General features: G+C 42.6%; 1 protein-coding gene across 2 annotated transcripts in view; it reads right to left on the reverse strand.

Moving 5' to 3' along the window:
* Positions 1-14,494, reverse strand: part of rnf24 (ring finger protein 24) — a 159,390-nt gene that overhangs the window by 87,540 nt on the left and 57,356 nt on the right. The gene's annotated exons all lie outside the window — the stretch shown is intronic.

The raw sequence follows: 14,494 nt of genomic DNA on the forward strand, positions 1-14,494 counted from the left end.
TCTGAATTCCTCAGTTTTACCTTAAATTGAAGAGAGACGTTTAAAATAAAACTGCCTCTAACTTCATAACAGTACTGAACACGAAGACAGTTACCTCAGAGTACAACGGGATCTTGATCAGAGTGACAGATGGAGTTTAATTTAGATTTGGAAAGGTAAATTAGAGCAGGACTTATACACTTAATCAAAAGGTCCTGGGGAATGTTACTGAACAGAGACCTTGGAGTTCAGGTTCATAGTTCCTTAAAAGTGCAGTCACAAGTCGACAGGATAGTAAAGAAGGTGTTTGGTCTGCTTGCCTTTATTGGTCAGTGTGTTGAGTATAGGAGTTGGGAGATCATGTCGTGGTTCTATAGGACATTGGTTAGGCCACTTTTGGAATACTGCATGCAATTCTAGTCTCCCTGCCACAATAATGATGTTGTGAAACTTGAAAGTGTTCAGAGAAGATTTACAAAGATGTTGCCAGGGTTGGAGAATTTGAGCTGTAGGGACAGGCTGAATAGGCTGGGTCTGTTTTCCCTGGAGCATCGGAGGCTGAGGGGTGACCTTATAGAGGTCTATAAAATCATGAGGTGCCTGGATAAGGTCATGGTCTTTTCCCCAGAGTAGGGTAGTCCAGAACTGGAGGGCATGGGTTTAAGATGAGAGAAGAAAGATTTAAAAGACACCTAAGGGGCAACTTATTGATGCAGAGAGTGGTACCTGTATGGAATGAACTGCCAGAGGAAGTGGTGGAGGCTGGTACAATTACAACATTAAAAAGGCATCTGGATGGGTATGTGAATTGGAAGGCGTTAGAGGGATATGGACGAAATGCTGGCAAATTAGGCTAAATTAATTTAGGATATCTGGTCGGCATGGACAAGTTGAACCGAAGGGTCTTTTTCTGTGCTGTACATCTCTATCACTCTAATATTTTTAAGATGTAATTTATCAATTCTTTTAAGTAACTTGAATCATCTCCATCTGTTCTTCTTGGGAGAAAACAACTCCCGGTTTTTGCAAACAGTTAATTCAGATAATGTTGGTGTTTATGCTGCATACAAATTCATTCCATTTTAATTCATTTACATTGTTCAGTATAACCTTCTATTCCTTTCATCTTCATGTATTTAACTGCTGCTTAAATGGACCTAAAACCATTTGCCTCTGTTATTCGGTACAGTGACCTGAGCCACATTCTAACAATATTAGATCAAGCAGTTTCTCCCATACTCCTTACTGGAGTTACTAGTGACTGCCTTGTATTTATCACCCAGAGTTTGAAACCGTCACAAATGAACACCTCTGATCTACATTTGCCTTATCAAATCCCTTCAGAATTCTGAAGAACTCTGTTGGGTTCCCCCATTATTAGTCTTCTCTTTTCTTAAGAAAAGAGTGTCAGCTGGTTCAATCTTTCCTGGTTGTTATAACTTCTGAATCCTGATACCATTCCTGTAAATCTCTCTTGCACTTTCTCTAGTGTCTCTACACCCTTTCTACAATGGAGGTGAGACCTCAGGGTTCTTAAATTGCTGGATCAATACTCAGACATTTTGTACATCAACCTGTTGCCATATGGAACGGAAGGATTTCTGCAGAAAAACAATGACCATGAACAAAGAACTGGAGAAAACAAGGATATTAACAAATCACAGTCAGCTGAAAGATCTGACTGATTAAAAGTGATAGGCATGCAGAAGAAGTTACAAGCGCTTTCACAACTGTAATATCTTTCTGCTATCTACTTTCCAACTGTGGTTGAAGACTTGAGACATTAAGTGTGAAAAAACAGAAGTGTCTCTTATTAATACAATAACCAAGATGGAAAAAGGAGCAAAAACCAAGGTTTACTGGAACATCCTGCTACGGGGTAAATCCTTTTACATAGTCCTCACCTATTGTGGAAATGAAACTTTATTTTGCCAATTAGCTGCTGATTTCCTCCTTAAATATCCGACCTCCAGATTACTCTGTTTTGAAGTAAATGATAATATTGAATTTGTTGGACTGCCAATCAGGCAATGCCAGAGGCAACCGGTTTGAGTTGTCATGGTCAGTTAAATGTTTAAACAGATTAACGAACCTAGTTTATAAGCTACTTGGGCTCTGCATTCATAGATTAGAATTTTACTTCAGTCTTTCACCTGTCCTAGCGCAGAGAGTCAGATGACCTCCTATGTCTGAAGACATGAGGCACACAAAGAATACTCTTGAATCCAACAAGACATTTTTTTAGGAATTGTTCCAGATGTCCAAAATCCAAGGTATTTTACTTTCTTCCAGGTTGAACAGTGACATGTCGCAGAGGAGTTATACATGAGTATACCTGATAACAAAATACATTTTGTTGAAGCTATTCTAGATTTAGATTAGATTCCCTACAGTGTGGAAACAGGTCCTTCAGCTCAACAAGTCCACACTGACCCTCCGAAGAGTAACCCACCCAGACCCATTTCCCTCTGACACCTAACACTATGGGCAATTTAGCATGGCCAATTCACCTGGCCTGCCCATCTTTGGACTGTGGGAGGAAACCAGAGCACCCGGAGGAAACCCACGCAGACACAGGGCGAATGTGCAAACTCCACACAGTCAGTCGCTCGAGGCCAGAATCGAACCTGGGACCCTGGTGCTGTGAGGCAGCAGTGCTAACCACTGAGCAACCGTGCCGCCCCATGAGGGCATTTTGCTAGAATACCAATTCAAGGGCAAAACCAGTATTTATACTGCATATGAGATGAGTGCTGATTCCACGTGACAACCAATCACCATTTCCTCTCATGCAAAATGAATGTTCTTTCCACTAACAGTGGTTTCTTGCAAAATATCCTGATGGATGCAAGACAAAAAGCTTCAACAAACCATGCCCTTATTCAGTAATACTCGAGCTCTATTACCAAAAGATTAAGAGTAATATCTCACAGAAATATCAATATATAATCCAGGAGAATAGCCATACAATAATTAAAGGTGGTTGGAGGAAGAATGGTTAAAAAGAAATTAATGTGTATGAATTCCCTTTTTGAAGACGGAAATTATAGCGTTACTATATCGCAAATTGAAGCTGCAAACATTTGAGTTCATTTAATGTCATCATGCTCATTCCTACTGGTTGTCTAGCAACTACTGGAACCAAGCTTATGGTAGTTCCTGTTGACGAAATGGAATTTGAGTTATTTTTCTTTCTGACGGTTCCATTGAAATAGGTTTATGGTAGAGGCCGAGCACAGTATTTAAATGGAATGTATGTGGCGTTAACGTGCGGGTGGTCTAAGCTTACACAGTCCATCAAACCTTTGGTGTGTGACAACGGCGAGAGGCTGGATCAATGTCAAGTTCAAACAGAGCTAGGCGTCCCTTTCATGTTGGTTAGTGGGCTGCTGTTCTTTGTGTCTCCACATTTAATTAAAACACTTTGACAGCTTTCTGAAGATTAATTTCTATCGGGTAAGGGTTAAAAAGATTTAGGTGCAGCACGTACCAACTACTTCAATGAATGTGCATTACATAAGTATTTTAACAGCGAGGGCAGTCAACCTCAGAGAGCTCTAACTAGCTCACTGGAGCTCTTCGTAAACAATTACAGATAGTGCAGCTGCTTAAGAGTTGGCGGTATTTTGCCAAGTTTAGAGAGGAAGGGTATAACCGTGGCTTGAACTCTGCTGATTTCCTGTGGATTTTCATAATCACAAAATTAAACTTAAGTAACTTTGGTTTCTCATGCCTACACTGGCTCACCATCTGGCAACACATGAGAACATCATCAGCTGCAAGTTCTCCTCCAAGCGGCTCACCATTGTGACTTGGAAATGTATTGTTGTTCCTTCAATTGTCGCCGAATCAAAATCCTGGAACTACCCCCACCTCAGGTCATTATGGGTCAACCTACAGCACGTGGACTGCAGTGGGTAAAGAAAGCAGCTCACCACTATCTGCTCAAGGACAACTAGGGACAGGCAATAAATGCTGGCCCAGCCAGCATCTCAGGAATGAATGAAAGAAATGCTCTCCTGGATTTTTCTGAGGTTTCACTTTTCCCTGGCTCTGTAACCTCCTCCCACCCCAGAACCCTCAGAGTTCCCAAACTTCCTTCAGATCCTGCTGACTGAGCATTCCAGGTTTCAATCTCTCCACAGCAATTCAGGCAGCATCCGAGGACAGGCAAAATCGACGTTTCGGGCAAAAGCCTGATGAAGGGCTTTTGCCCGAAACGTCGATTTTGCCTGTCCTCGGATGCTGCCTGAATTGCTGTGCTCTTCCAGCACCACTGATCCAGAATCTGGTTTCCAGCATCTGCAGTCATTGTTTTTACCTCTTCAATCTCTCCACCACAGGCCTTCAGCTGTTAAGGTCCTCAATTCTGGAATCCCCGCCTAAAACCTGGCTTCCTCTATCTCTCTCCACCACGTACTATGTTTTCAAACCCTCTTCTTTGAGTAAGCTTTCGGTCTCATATCCTATAATCGCTGTCAAATATTGTCTGCACAACTGATCAAATATTTTCAAAGTGTAATCACTTGTGTCAAGTGGAAAACAAAGTAGACAAATTTCATGCTACAAGCTGCCTCAAAAATTAACAGGATAAAGAGCTATTAACCTGTTCTTTTTCTGAAATTTGTAAGAGCAGAATTACAAGCATGAGTAGACTATTCAGCCCCTTGAAGTTGCAGTGCTATTTGATAAGGGCTGATGTGAATGTGGTACTTACTTCCTGTCTAACCCCTTCCTGATAAGTCAAGAAACTATCATACTCAGCCTTGAACACACAAAATGACTCTGCCTCTTCACTGCTCTCTGAGCTGCAGCTGAATGGTGGGTAATCAATGGCCAAAGATAACTCGCTTTAGCTTCTTCAAAAGCGCATCAAAGGGTATTTTACATCTGCATGGGAGGACAGACTGGACCCTGATTCCATGTTTAAATAGAACATGAGTTGGCACTCATGACACCATCGCACTCCTTCAGTACTACACTGGAGAGTGTTATTGTACACTGTTGCCCTGAAGACCTGAAATGAGACTTGACCCACCATCTTCTACTCACAGGAGACTGAGTGCCAACTGAACTACTTTCAAGGCTGAATTTTTGGTTCCCAGTAAGGTGCTGATGAATTGGAATGTTTGCTTTGAACAAGGTTGGCCACTTGTGACCTCCTGTGTCTGCCAAGGATATATTGTGTGGTGGGGCAGGGAGTCCGGAGTTGAGAATATTAGTTAGTAAGGCACTGCCTCACACGCAATCAGCACCATTTTAACATTCATTGCTTAATCATTCATAGGCAGTCCCTCACAGGTGAGTATGACTCTCTCCCACTGTCAGGGTGAGTCTGTAGGTGGCTGTACAGACCAATATGGCTACCACAGGCTCTGTTATACTCAGGCAGAAGGTGGTCACAGGAAGGGGTGAGTGAGGCTTGGCTATGGCAGCACGCTCCTTTTCATTTTAACATAAACACATTCTGAGCAACATGTGTAATGTTGAACTGACATTCAAAGGCCCAGCCAGGTACAATCTAAGGGTCTTTGCTAGTCCTGTACATTTTCAGCCAATCGCAGTGCTTTAAAAATTAAATGGGACAAGTTTTATTTAACGCTTTCATAGGATGTGAGCATCATTGCTAAGGCCAATATTTGGTGCTCATCCCTAGTTGCCCTTGTACAGGTGGTTTGCTAAGTTATTTCACGCGGAAGAAAGGAATCAATCACATAGGCACAGACCGAGAGTCATATTTTGGCCAGACCTAGTAAGGGTGGCCTTGTGAACCTGAGTGAACTTGTTTTTTTTAAACCTGTCTTTTGAACCAACCTGCTTAGAGATGTTATTATGCATCTCTGGAGCAGGTAGGACTTGAACCAAGAACTCTTGATCCAGGGGTAGAGACATGAACAGTGTGCCTCAGAAGACCCCTATTACTGCAACATAAGGGGGCCCTCCAGATGGGTTTTATGTTAATTGGCAATAGCTGCATTGTCACCATTACTAAGAAAACCTTCAATTACAACTGGATTTAAACTTTGCAGCTACCAGAGCAAGATTTGAACTTGTTTCTGTGAAACTTTAACCTAGCTTTCTAGATGACATGTCCAGTAGCATTAGCACTATGTCATTGCCTTCGCTGGCTTAATGCTCCTTAACTCTCTGCTGCCTGTGATAGAAATAGCTTATTTGTCCTATACAGCACTCTACCCTCCCGTCAGTATAATCGAATCAAAGAATCTTCCAACACAGCAGGTGGCCATTCTACCCAACTGTGTCTGTGCTAGCTCTTTGAAGGAGCTCTCCAATTTGTTCCACCATCCTGTGTGTTCCCCATGGCTGTGCAAATCCATTTAAAACAACTTCCCTTTTACCATGAATCTGTTTCTACCACCCTCTCAGGCCGCATGGTACAGATTAAAACAACTTGCTGAATTTAAAAGTCTCTCATCTGCCTTGGATTTGGATACTAATTATATACAATCTGTGTCCTCTGGTTATTGACTCTCCTGCCTCTTGAAACAGTTCCTCCCTGTTTAATAGAGTCGAATCCTGATGTAACTTTGAACACATTCATTACTTTCAGGAGTAAAGTCCTGGATTCTATGATCAATTCACAGAACTGAAGTCCCTTACCTCTGGGACTATTCCAGCAAGTCTCTTCTGAGCCCTACTCAAGGATTTGACATCCTTCCCTGATGTGTGGTGCCCGGAACTGAACACAGTCCTCCAGCTGCCTGAATATCTATTTCTTTCATTTTGAATAGCTTCAACTTTCTGCCAGACTTGCAGAGAGCAAGCTTGCACTGGGTATTGGCAGGGGGGGAAGGTGGAAGGCGACAGCCTCCACGGCTTCCCCTTCCCCTTCCTTCCACACTCTTTCCCATACACACACCATTCTCAGCCTTTTAGGCTGGACCTGAGCAGGAGAGAAAAATTATCTTGAGCTTGCTCATGGCAGGATGCCAGACTAGTGACTCAGGGCACATCCAGGGCAATGCCAACATGTTGTCAGCTCTCTCTCTCGCTTTCTCTCTCCCTCTCTAACTGCCACACACTCTGCATGGAGGGATTGGGTCAAAAGCAGGATGCTTTGAAAATGCACCACTGAAGTCCTTCCAAAGATGGAAATTACAAAAGTCACGTCTGTTTGAGATGGCTGATTAATGTGTGGCAAGGAACAAATGTTTATTAGCTTCAAATCCCAGGGGCTCTTGCAGACTGAAATGCTGACCTTTGCTCTCAATCATATCAGATCAAGGGGATCTCCCAAAGGTTTGTTTAGTTCAGTCAGAAATATGGAAGGTCCTCCTGTAACCTCACTCACAGCCCTCGACAGGACACATGGACAAAGCCCGTCTGGTGTGGAAATACAGGAAAGCTATATTGACCTCGGAGGGGATAATGCAGAGTTATCAGAATGAATCGTGTAATGATCCAGTCTGTGCTAGCTCTCTGAAAGACCTCTACCCACTGAGCCACACTCTCCTACTCTTTCCCCACAGGCCAGCAAATTTCCAGTCGGAGTACTCATCCAATTCGTTTTTGTGAGTTATTCCTCAAGCTGTTTCCATTCTCCTTTCCGGCAGTGTGTACAAAACTCACTGCATAATGCCGTCTCCAGTTCCTTTGCCAATTGCATTTGGATTCTTTGACTCCCAAAGCCCTTTGCCACTAGAAACCACTTCTCCCTATTTACTCTATCAAAGTTTTTTTTAAGAGGTTGAATATCTCTATGAAACCCTGCAAGTACCTAAAAACATTCAATTATGAGGACTGGTTCCACATTGCATTCATGTTTAAATGGCAGAGGCACAAAGGCATTTAAAAATATTAGGAATTCAACAGAAATGATTTCCTCTAGTGGGGAGAGTCCAGGTCAAAGTGACACCAACTGGGTCTGAAATCAGAAAGTGACTACTTTCCACAAAGGGGTATGGGGAAATCTGGAATCTTTCATCCAACAAGTTGCGGACGTTGTATCAATTGACATATTTCAGGAGAATTGGCAGATTTAGTTGGCCAAGAATCAACAAAAATATATGGAAGAAAATTTGGTAAATGGTTTGAAGCTTAAATCTGTTATAGTCTAATTGAAAGGGACAGCAGTTTGGAAGGAGTGAATGGTCTCCTCTTCTTTCCGATGAAGAACAACAAACTCACCTTTTCTCCTGTATTCCTCGCAGCATTTGGTTGATGCACCTAAAATCTTACTTTCCCATAACCCACTGACTCCAATTTAGCTGAAAGGTTCAGACCTTCCTTAATACATTATCAGTGCTCACCTCAAAAACAAGCACAAACATTCATTCTAATCCTGCCAGAACTATCACTGGGCCTTGTGCAGCTGTGGTTCAGTGGGTAGCTTTTAAATCTGAGAGCCAAGTCCAGTTACATGAAATCGTGGTGTGGCGCTGAGGGAGCCCAGCACTGTCAGAAATACCAATTTTAGATACACATCCCTGTTTGCCCTCTCAGCTAGATATTAAAAAAGAACCTCAGGTTGCAAAACAAAAACAAAACTGAAACTGGTGAGGATGATGGAAGAAAAGTCAGCTTGTATTTTCCCACACTGGGTTAATTACTTTGACTGGCTGTTCTGACTCATAATTAAGAAAATATAAACACACAGTTTAATCTTCACAGAGTATGTATATTCCTGTTATAACTTTAGTTTCAGTTTCAGTTTCCTGTCCAGGGTGAGCTGCCCTCCCTCAGACTAATCACTGTGCACTGTGGATGACCTTTACATACAATGGTCTAAAGAGAGGATTTCAGGCATTGTTTAGCACCCATTTGATTTTGAAAGTAAGCACAGCAAAATCCAGAAAGGCATTGATTAATAGCGCAAACATCACCAAGGGGCACTCTGTTCTAATTCTCTGCGACCAGCTCACCAAAGGATGTCAGATTAATGTTACATTTTCACTCAGTGAACCTGGGATGCACATACCCAAAATCCTCGAACTATTTGGTCCATAGTTTCTCTCCCCCTCTTTGAAAGTAGTACCACTCCCTTGGTTCTTGCCATGTAGCTCTGCAGTTCTTCCAGCTGGTCAATTTGATTTTCTTTTGCTAAGTTTCTATTACCAGCCATAGACAAGTTAGCACAGGAGGAATTCAATCTGTGCCCAATTTAGGTTCACTCTGCATCGATGTGTGTCAATCCTATTTCCCTCTATCTTCAATATCTTTCATTATTGTTTTGCCCAATTCATTCACAGTCAGGCTTTCAGCAGCTACCTAAGTACACTAATAAATCCTTGTATCAGAAAATTCTTCCAAACTTTTATTTCAAGCTCCCACAAAGCAATCTAGCTTTGGGATCTTTTAAAATGCTGGCTGCCTGTGAGAATTTAAAGGAGAAAGCGAGGACTGCAGATGCTGGAGATAAGAGTCAAAAAGTGTGGCACTGGAAAAGCACAGCAGGTCAGACAGCATCCGAGGAGCAGGGGACTCAACATTTCGAGCAGAAGCTCTTCTTCAGGAAGCATCCTGATGACGAGCTTATACTCGAAACGTCGACTCTCCTGCTCATCGGATGCTCATCAGCGATTAGGCACTTTGCTGGCATCCCTAATCCTGGTAGCTTGACTCAGTGCAAGTACATTAACTGTGGAAACAAAGCAAAGCAGAGTCATGTTCACAAAGGTATCTGAACTGAAAGGCCTGTGCAGTAGCAAGAAGGTACTGCATTGTCAGATGCCTTCACAGAATCCCTACAGTGTAGTTGAAGGCCCATTGACTCTACACAACCCTCTGTAAAGCATCCCATCCAGACTACCCCCAATCCCTGTAACTCTGCATTTCCCATGGCTAATCCACCTAACTTGCACATCTTTGGACTGTGGGAGCAAATCCCCGCACACATGGGGAGAATATGTAAACTCCAAACACAGTCGACCGAGGTTGGAATTGAACCCATGTCCCTGGAATTGTGAGGCAGCAGTGCTAACCACTGAGCCACCATGCTGCCTTCTTTACTAAACATTTTAAACTCATTCTTTCATGAGTGAGAACATTGCGACACTATTAACTCCATCCAGAACTCTCCTGGTTTTAAATATTGCTAAAAGTTCTCTCTCAGCCTCTTTCTCTCAAAGAAGAAAAGTTCTAACTTCACCAACCTTAATAGAAATTCCTCACCCCTGGAACCATTCTCTCCAAAGTCTAATGCGCTCTCCACAATTCCTTCAATCCTTCTGAAAGTGCAGTGCCCTGAACTGGACATGACGTTCCAGCTGAGGTTGAACTGCTCAACATTACATCCTATCTTTTATGCTCTCTGCCCCTACTTCAAAACCCTCCGTTCATGCATGCTTTATTAAACGCTCTTTTAGTTGGTCTTCAAAGACATTTTCTGAAACCTCCTTAATCTTACTTCTGAATGGTATGCGTTCAATATCAGAGCTCAGGTGGTGAGGCAAAATACTGATTAAAATGTGATACCAGTGACAATGCGAATCTTTTACAACTGAAAGATGATCTCATTGAAGATAGCATAAGCTAAATAAAATCTTGCTGTGAAAGCACATTCTTTTTTTTGTTCATTCACGGGATGAAGGCAGCATTAGCTAGATCAGCATTTAATGTCCATCGCCTCATTGCCCAGAAGTCAGTTAAGAGTCAACCACATTGTTGTGGGTCTGGAGTCACACGTAGGCCAGAACTGGTAAGGATGGCAGTTTCCTTCCGTAAAGGGCATTAGTGAACCAGATGGACTTTTCCCCAATTGGCAATGGATTCATGGTAACCACTAGACACCTAATTCCAGATGTTTATCGATTCAAATTTCACTATCTGCCATCGTAGGATCAGAACCCAGGACATTACCTGGGTCTCAGGGAGAGTAGTCTAGTAATAATCCCAGTAGGCCATTGCCTCCCCATCTGCTGAGAGAAGAGAAATTTACACTGAAGAAAACAATTAGCCTGTACAAAAACTTACAGGTAATTCATCATCAGCTATGTGTATTAATGGGAGAATGGATGAAGCTTTGCATTATCCTGAGAGTCAGTCTAAGCCAAACAAGAACAATATAACCTGAGGGAAACCTAAATTGTAAGGAAAGACCAGCTATTAACAGGGAGTAGCAAAACTGTGTGGTAGACTAAAAGACAGCAGAAACAAAGCTGAGCATCGAGTATTTCCCTTGGAGTCTGCTAAATTGTGATTCTGATACAGAACTCCCATCTACACTGCAGGAAAAAATATTTTGCTACCAGAAAATCCATGGTCTTTTGAAATGGCTATCAGACCATGTGACTCTGACTGATTGGGCCAGCATTTATTGCCCATCCCTAATTGGCCTTAAGAAGATGATGATAAGTTGTCTTCCTGACCTGCTGGTGTCTACGTGCTATAGATAGACCTACAAAGCCATTTCCAGGAGGTAATTCCAGGATTTTGATTCAGCAACACTGAGGGAACAGCAATGTATCCCCAAGTTAGGATGGTCAGTATCTTGGGGAGGTACTTGCAAGTGGTGGTATTCCCATGACCTTGCTTCCTTCATCCTTCTCAATGGTAATGATGGGGATTTGGAAGGTACTGGCTGAGGAGCCTTGGGGAATTTCAGCAGTGTATCTTGCTACTGAACACCAGTGGTGGAGGGATTGGATGCTTGTGGATGTGGTGCCAATCATGCATGTTAATTTGTTTTGGATAGTTTCAAGCTTCTTGAGCGTTGTTAGAGCAGCCAGGCAAATGGATGATATTCCATAAAACTCCTGAGTGGTATCTTAGTGGACAGGTTTGGCAATTCAGGGGATGAATTGCTCATAGAATCATACAGCACAGAAACAGACCCTTCAGTCGAACTCGTCCATGTTCCCAACCTAAACTTTTTGCACATGCCTGTGTTCGGCCCATATCCCTCCAAACCCTTCCTGTTCATGTACTTGTCCAAATGTCTTTTAAATGTTGTAATTATGCCTGTTTTCACCACTTCCTCTGGCAGTTCATTCACGCACAAATCACTCTGTATGTAAAAAAGTTGCCCCTCATGTCCTTCTTAAATCTTTCTCCTCTCACCTTAAAAATATGCCCCCTACCTTTGAATTCCCCACCCAAGGGAAAAGACCCTTGAAATTCACCTGATCTATGCCCATGATTTTATAAACCTCAATAAGGTCACTCTCCACTCTCCTATATTCCAGAGAAAAATGTGCCAGCCAATTTTATAACTCAAATCCTCCATTCCCGACAACAACCTGGCAAATGTCTTCTGAACCCTCTCCAATTTAATAATATCCTTCCTATAGCAGGGCGACCAGAACTGTACACAGTTCTCCAGAAGTAGCCTTACCAATGTCCTGTACCACCTCAACATGATGTCCCAGCTCCTATACTCAAAAGCAATGAAGGCAAGCATGCTAAACGCCTTCTTAACCATCCTGTCTATATGTGAGACAAATTTCAAGAATTATGCACCTGAATCCTAGGTCTCTCTGTTCTACAGCACTACGCAGTGCCCTAACATTAACAGTATAAATCCTGTTCTTACTTGTTTTACCAAAATGCAATATCTCGATTTATCCAAACTAAATGCCAACTGCCACACTCCTCAGCCCATTGACCCAAATGACCAAAATCTATTTGTAATCTTAGATTACTTTCTTTACTGTCCACATTACCACCACTTTTGTTGTCATCTGCAAACTTACTAACCATACCCCTCATATTCTGATCCAAATAAAAATGACAAACAAAAATGGACCCAGAATTGATCCCTGTGGAACACCACTGGTCACAGGGCTCCAATCCAAAAAACAACGCTCCATCACCACTCTCTGTCACCTGTCATCAATTTTGTATCCATTTGGCAAACTCTCCCTGAATCCCATGTCACCTAACTTTACTAATTAGTCTACCATGCAGAACATAGAACAATACAGTGCAGAACAGGCCCTTCGGCCCTCAATGTTGCGCTGACCTGTGAACTATTCTCAGCTCGTCCCCTTATACTATCCCAGCATCATCCATGTGCTAATCCAAGGATTGTTTAAATCTCCCTAATGTGCCTGAGTTAACTACATTGGCAGGTAGGGCATTCCACGCCCTTACCACTCTCTGAGTAAAGAACCTGCCTCTGACATCTGTCTTAAATCTATCACTCCTCAATTTGTAGTTATGCCCTCTTGTACAAGCTGTCGTCATCATCCTAGGAAAAGGACTTTCTCTGTCTACCCTATCTAATCCTCTGATCATCTTGTGTGTCTCTATCAAATCTCCTCTTAGCCTTCTTCATTCCAATGAGAACAGAACTAAAGGCGATGTAAACAACGTCCACTGCTCTGCCTTCATCTATCCTTTTGGTTACTTCCTCAAACAAAATCAAGTTTGTGAACGATGATTTCCCTTGCATAAAATTATGGTATCCATAATCATTCCTTGCCTCTCCAAATAGATATAAATCCTATCTTTCAGAATCACCTCCAAAAAGCTACTGACCACTGGTGTTAGGCTCACAGGTCTATCGTACTCAGGCTTCTCCTTAAAGTTTTTTTTTAATGGCCTATGTGCTGCAAGATTCTTAGTCTCTGACCTGATCTGGTAGTCACTGTATTTAAATGGCTAGTCCTCTTCAGTTTCTTGTTAATGGTAAACCCCAGCATGTTGGTAACGGGGCTCAATTATAGTAATGCAACTGAATATCAAGGGAATGTGGTTCGATCATGTCTCATTGCAAATGGTCATTGCCTGGCATTTCTGTGCCATGCAAGTTTCTTGACACTTGTCAGCCTAAGCCTGGATACAATTGAGATTTTGTTGCATTTGCACACGGACTGCTTCAGTATCTGAGGAGTCACGAATGGTGCTGAACATTATGTAATAATGGGCGAACATCCCCACTTCTGACCTTATGGTGGAAGGAAGGTCACTGATGAAGCAGCTGAAGATGCTTGGGTCTTGGATACTGGGGACTCTTGCAGAGATATCCTGGAGCTGAGATGACTGAGTTCCCAACAAATACAATCATATTTCTGTGTGTCAGGTATGCCTCTAACCAGTGGAGAGTTTGCCCCCTAATACCCATTGACTCCAGCTTTGCTAGTAATCCTTCATGCCACATTCAGTCAAGTGTGGCTTTACATCACCTCACCTCTGGAATACAGCTCTTTTGTCCATGTTTGAACCAAGGCTGTAATGAGGTCAGGAGCTGAGTAGCTCTGGCGGAATCCAAACTTGGCGTCACTGAGCAGGTTGTTGCTGAGCAGGTGCTGCTTGATGGCACTGTTGATGACCCCTTTCCATCACTTTACTGATGATCGAGAGTAGACTGATGGAGAGATAATTGGCTGGGTTGGATTTGTGCTGCTTTTTTGTGTACAGGACTTACCCGGGCAATTTTCCACATTGTTGGGTAGATGCCAGTGTAGTAACTGTACGGAAACAGCTTGGCTAGCAGAGTGACAAGTTCTGAAGCACAAGTCTTCAGTACTACTGCTGGAATATTGTCATGGCCTAGAGCCTTTGCAGTATCCAGTGCCTCCAACCATTTCTTGATATCACGTGGAGTGAATCGAAT

The sequence above is a fragment of the Chiloscyllium plagiosum genome, unplaced genomic scaffold (genome assembly GCF_037043375.1).
Source record: "Chiloscyllium plagiosum isolate Xiang-an unplaced genomic scaffold, Cpla_swu_hap1 HiC_scaffold_1, whole genome shotgun sequence".
Taxonomy (NCBI): Eukaryota; Metazoa; Chordata; class Chondrichthyes; order Orectolobiformes; family Hemiscylliidae; genus Chiloscyllium; species Chiloscyllium plagiosum.